Source organism: Diabrotica virgifera, chromosome 8, assembly GCF_917563875.1.
Source record: "Diabrotica virgifera virgifera chromosome 8, PGI_DIABVI_V3a".
NCBI classification, from domain to species: domain Eukaryota; kingdom Metazoa; phylum Arthropoda; class Insecta; order Coleoptera; family Chrysomelidae; genus Diabrotica; species Diabrotica virgifera.
This window is the reverse complement of record NC_065450.1, coordinates 69,314,539-69,320,538: the sequence shown is the minus strand read 5'-3', so window position 1 is coordinate 69,320,538 and position 6,000 is coordinate 69,314,539. Positions and strand designations below refer to the sequence as shown.

The following is a 6,000-nucleotide window of genomic DNA, read 5'->3' as shown; positions in this document are numbered from 1 at the left end:
AAAACTGATAGCAAGGTGAATTTTTTTACATGTAGAAGAACACTGTACCTTTTATTTGCAATTTGCAAAATTAAAATCGGTTTACTACCACGGCGTCAGGAATTTTTTTAAATAAACATTAATTTTTGGTGCTACGCGCAGGACAGCGGTGTTCGATTCACACAAGTTGATTTCCACCAAAAATTTCTTTAATTTCTTTTAAATAATATATTATTTTCTTACTCTATATTTTGTTGTATTTTAATATTTTAATTCCACAAAAATCAAATTAATTTGATCATTGCTTGTGAAATATTGTTTAAACAATTGCATATGTTTACAAATAATAAACTAATTTATCAATCATTATCAAAGGTCATTGGAATGCTATCCGCTGTCCTGCGCGTAGCACCAAAAATTAATGTTTATTTAAAAAAATTCCTGACGTCGTGGTAGTTAACCCATTGTAATTTTGCAAATTTTAAATGGAAGTACAGTACTCTTCTATATGGCAAAAAAAATTTCAACGTGCTATCTGCTTTATTTTCAGTCCTGCAACATTTTGAAAAAATGGATTTTTTTGGGAACGCTGAATTGCAAAATTTATTTTGAAAAATCTATTAAAGTGATCTTTATGAAATTTACAGTATTGTTTTACTGTATGATAAAGTTGTTCTGGTTAAAATATGAAGGTCCTAAGTGTAGCATAAAGGCAAGCGTCCACAGACCCGCATCGTACGCATCGCACGCATCGTACGCAACGGATTTTAGTTTGCCTTGTACAAAAACTTATGTAACTGCGTCCACTGATCCGCATCGTACGGATCGCATCATCGGTAATGCCGAAGGGTTCCTTCGAGAGGCAACTTTTGCGATGCGTGCCGATGAATCATTCGAAATGCCGACCAGTGGACGCACTCTGTTCGGAATTTCGCTTGGCCCAGTGGGAGCTAATCTACGGCTAATTTGCATTTGATAATGATCTTCTTCGTAATAAAACAAGTAAACTCAGTTTTAACTTTTATTTTATATTAGGTATATTCAGGTAAAAATATTACAGCCCATGATAAGTTGATTATGGGGATTAAAATATCATAAATATTACTCATTTTAAAATTATTACTCATTCAAAGTGTGTTACAAGTACAGTTTGGCCAAACTTTTTAAAAACACAGAAGGTATTTTACCGATTTCAGAAAGGCAACTTTAATTATTAATCTCTAAAGTCTAAAGAAACTTTTACTGATGTAGTTACGATTTTCCATTTAAACCAAATTGTAACAGCTTTGTGTATCCCTTTATATCAAAATGTATAATTAGTTAGAAACTGGGTGATACTATTCGGTCTACCGTCGTGTTTCTGCTATAGCTTGCGGTCTACCGAGAGAATTGGTCTATAAGCTGAAATATTTAAAATTACATAATATGAGAGTTTTATCAGTATAGCGTCATTTTTAAATAATTTAATATCTTTGACATAGGTATATCAATATAAAATACAATGTGATCACTATTAGCAAATACACTTTTTTTCATTGTTTTAAATGGTACACCCTGTATATTGTATATTAGTATTGCATTTTGTAGTAAATGTTACAGGCTTTCTTTTAATATCAGGTTGTATGTACCTAGCATGTTTCGTTTTGTAGATATTTCGTTCAACATTTTACGTGGATTTTTTATTACTAAACAGATACATTAAACTATCATACTAATAAATGTAGTTAATATGCATAAATTAATTATTAAATTAAATAAACAACCAATAAATAAATAAACAACAAATTTTAAAGTCTACCTTGGGAATTTTTCTACCCTAGCAGGTAGTGGCATCGGTAATCCGATCGCTGCCGATACAGTGGACGCAGTATGAAAAATTATAGTCCAAGTAATGAAGCTTAAAATAGGACAAAACCTCGCAATTTTTACAGAATGGATCGATTTGCTTGAAAATTTGAGAATAAGTAGTGGATACTCCAAGGATCAAAATCTATATCATGCCGAAAGGCGCTTTTACCATAGGGGTGGTTTCCACCCCATCTCGGGGGTGGAAATTTTTTATTATACTTTAATCGCAAAAGTCGGTAAAAACGTCCATTCTAAGCAAAAAACGTTCTATACAATTTTTTGATAAAATTGATAGTTTTCGATTTATTCGCTATCGAAAGTGTTAGTTTTATATCGAGAAAATCAATGTTTTTAATAAGTTTTCTGCTAATAACTCCAAAAGTTTTCGTTTTATCAAAACAACTTTTCTTAACAAAAATGTACCTTTTGAAAAATAAACAAGACCGTTTTTTTAAATTTCCTTTTGGACCAATAGTAATCGAGCTATACTTTATTATATGTTGGCTCTTCTTCGTCAAATGCTAAATATTGTAGTTTCAAAGTCAAACGACGGGGAAACTATGCATTTTTCGAGGAGAACTTGTTCAAACTAATTTAAAATGCTTAAAAGTGTCTATATCCAGAAATAAAAAAAAAGTCTCTATCTCAAAAATTAAGTGACTTATAATGAAAAGAATGTCAGTCCCCATTTTTTTTCAACTAAAAAGTGATCGCAAGCAACCCCCTAACCACCGCCCTAATTAAAATTAGTCATTAACCGTATTTGGTCTTTTTTACTTATGTATTATTAATAGATTCTAGAAGTTTAACCGGCTTAGAATGGTTAGTTTTTAAAAAATGGAGTTAAAAGCGAATAACGAATTTTTGTAGTTTGGAAAAAAATGGTCTTTTCCTCAGAATAGGAAAATTAGCATCAGAGATACGAGAAAATGTTTAAATATGAAATTGTAGCTAATTTAATTTCCAAGAACCTGGTTTGCAAACATTTTTTCTAAGTCAAAAATTGAGTGAGCTATTGAAAATTAAAACTTGTAATAACATGCAAAAACCTACCAATCCTTTCAAAGTCACCTCTTTTTGCGACTGAGCATTTTAAAAAGATTTAATATTAATAGGCTTATAGACCTTGTAAAAACCTACAAAATTATTTTCTCACCAAACTTCCTAAGGTAAAAAATAAAAAAGTTAAGGTTAAAAAATCAATATATTTTTTTGAAGAAAAAGGAGAAATCCAATTGGAGGCATAATAATGTAAGTTGGCGTTGTTTTTGGTCAGTGGCCTTATTAATTCTTATTTATTTATGTATAAATAATAGATTTTAGAAGTTTGACTGGCTTAGAATGATTAATTTTTAAACAAATTGGAGTCAAAATCCAATAACGAATTTTTGTAGTTTGGTAAAAAATGCCATTTTCTTCAGAATAGAAAGATTAGCATCAGAGATACGAAAAAATGTTTCAATATAAAATTGTAGGGTAACTAATTCCCAACAACTTGGTTTAAAAACAATTTTTCTACGGCAAAAATTGAGTGTATTGTAATATCGAAAAACATTTATTTTTCTATACAAAACTAACACTTTCGATAACGAATAAATCGAAAACAGTCAATTTTATCAAAAAAATGTATAGAACATTTTTTGCTTAGAATGAATGTTTTTATCAACTTTTGCGGTCAAAATATAATAAAAAAATTTCACCCCCGAGATGGGGTGGCAACCACCCCCATGGTAAAAGCGCCTTTCGGAATCATATAGATTTTGATCCTTGGACTATCCTCTACTTATTCTCAGAATTTCAAGCAAATCGATCCATTCTGTAAAAATTGCGAGGTGAAAAGCTTCAGTTCCTGGCCTATTAATCCGATGCGTACGATCCGTCCGATGCGTACGATGCGGACCTGTGGACGCTTGACTTAAATGGATGAAAAACGTAAAATAAGAATACATACTTGTTTTTTTATGTTTTTTTCGCAATTATCGCTATTTTGCAACAAGGGTGACAATTTTTAAAAATTTTAACCTATCCTATATTGTAGGAAATTTAATTTTACAACTTTTATGTCGGTGCAACTTTTCTCGGAAGTGAATACTTTTAAAGTTATAATCAAAAAACGAAGAAAAAATCGAATTTCTCTTTAATTTTTTGACATTTTGATTATTTAAACAATGTTCCGGACCTTTTTGAGTGGGAGGATAACTCAATTATTATTATATGAATTATTTTCAAGCAATTTATGTAAAAAAATATGAGTCACCTCTCAACATCCAAATGTACTAATATTTTTACAGATGCGCCCTGGTCTAATAGTGCATTGGCTAATTTCGGCCATTTTTGGACTTAACTCACTTTACGCACAGAGCACAGAATTATTCAAAATTGAATACATAGTAGCAATCTTGAATTCATGAATTTTAAAATAATTGAATATAAACGTTAGTTATTGCAAAATTTAAAATTAAATTCGTATCAAGTAAATTTCCTCACAATAGTGCATTTATTCAATTATTCATAAATAGATAACTTTTATCATTATGACTTGTACATTCGGTGCATTAAGAGTATTTATATGATTATAAAATCTACTTACTTCTAGAGCAGACGAAACCAAAAACTAAAACAATTATTTCAATAAAGTGGTAAGTAGCTTTTTTACATTTCTCCAAGAAATTAACGCACCACCTTAAAAATTGGTCATTTTTAATGTCTCGAATTTCCTAAACCTGTTGTCCGATTTAAGTGATTTTTCAATATGTTATAGCCTTATTTTTAACAATATCGCTGTAATAAGATTGTTGCTAGACAGGTAAATTTTCATTGTATACCGGGAGTAACAATCAACCTGTGATTTTTTCTCAGGGTTCGCGTCATCCTGTAGACTATTCTAGCATTTATAAAATACTGAAATTAAAACCCAATTATAGTATATAGTATATAAGTATAGTATATTCGCAAATGCTTGGTTTCCGAGATAAAGGGTGTTGAAATTTTTTTTACAAATAGTCTGGGCAGATTATCGGAGAATAAGCCGTTTTTGGGAAAAGTTATTTACCAGCAATTTTATTACTGGAATCGAATATTATGACTGTATATATTAATAACATAGGTATTCAGAGTCCGCAGATAGTGTGCTACTTTTTTTATAAACAAGATGGCGCCCGAAAATCGTGTTTTTTTCAATTTCTGCTCTATAACTCCAAAGATTTTAACTTTTCACCAAAAACACCCAAATAAAAATGCACCGTAATTAAATTCTACATAGATACGTGTCTTTTTCCGATTTACCTCGACAAAAATGTTTCCCCGGAAAATGCGGGTTTTTCCAACAAAATTTTTATTTTTCTACTAAAAATTTAGATAAGTAATTGTTCATGAACAATTAAATAACTTAGTAATATAAAAGATCCTTTCGTATAGATTATAATTCCAGAAGCCGATCGAAATTGAGTGAACAGTTTAGCAACAATTGAATTGTTAATTAAAAATTTACGGTCGCTATAATAACTACAATAGTTATGATACATAAGGATAACTTTGATTTTTGTATAAAAAGACACTGTACCTATCTAATTTACTTTACGGAATTAAAATTGGACTATTTAAGCGGCCTCATGAATATTTTAAAATTATAAACAATTTTTTGCCTTATAGGCCATTGATTATGTACTATAGAAAGGAACTACAACGTTAACGGGGCTTTATTATTTCATATGGTCAATGAATCTCTATATATGAAAAAACCGCGTAGTGCTACCATTTAAAGGGGTGCGATTTTGAGAAATGGGTGAATTAGTCCCTGGGCACAGGTTACATTAGGGTGAGTTCTATGCACTTTTGGTACAGACATGTTTACATAAAAATTGTTCCTGGTTAAATTTCCTATCTAAATATAACTTTTTAAAGTCAAAGATATTTTTTTTACAAAAATATATTCAAAAGAAAAAGCACAAAGAAACCCAAAAGAAAGAAATTTTGTTCTCTGTCCCATAACTTTTGTGCACGGAGATATAGGTATAGGCATTGCTTCACATAAAAAAACTTACATATTTTCCCTTTAAAATTATGTTTGGTAGAGGTCATTAGGATTTACAGTTTTCGAAATATGATTTTTGAACTCGCCACTCACAGCAATTTTGGGCAATTTTCCTTGTTATTTCGCAAATATTGTTCGGT

General features: G+C 30.3%; 1 protein-coding gene across 7 annotated transcripts in view; it reads left to right on the top strand.

Annotated features, from left to right (window-relative positions):
* The first annotated feature begins 4,316 nt into the window (after positions 1 to 4,316).
* Positions 4,317 to 6,000, top strand: part of LOC126889443 (putative fatty acyl-CoA reductase CG5065) — a 268,588-nt gene continuing 266,904 nt past the window's right edge. For all 7 annotated transcript variants that reach the window (XM_050657757.1, XM_050657753.1, XM_050657756.1 and 4 more), the window contains exon 1: positions 4,317 to 4,466. The gene's annotated coding sequence lies outside the window, so the exon portion shown is untranslated. The remainder of the gene's footprint in view (positions 4,467 to 6,000) is intronic.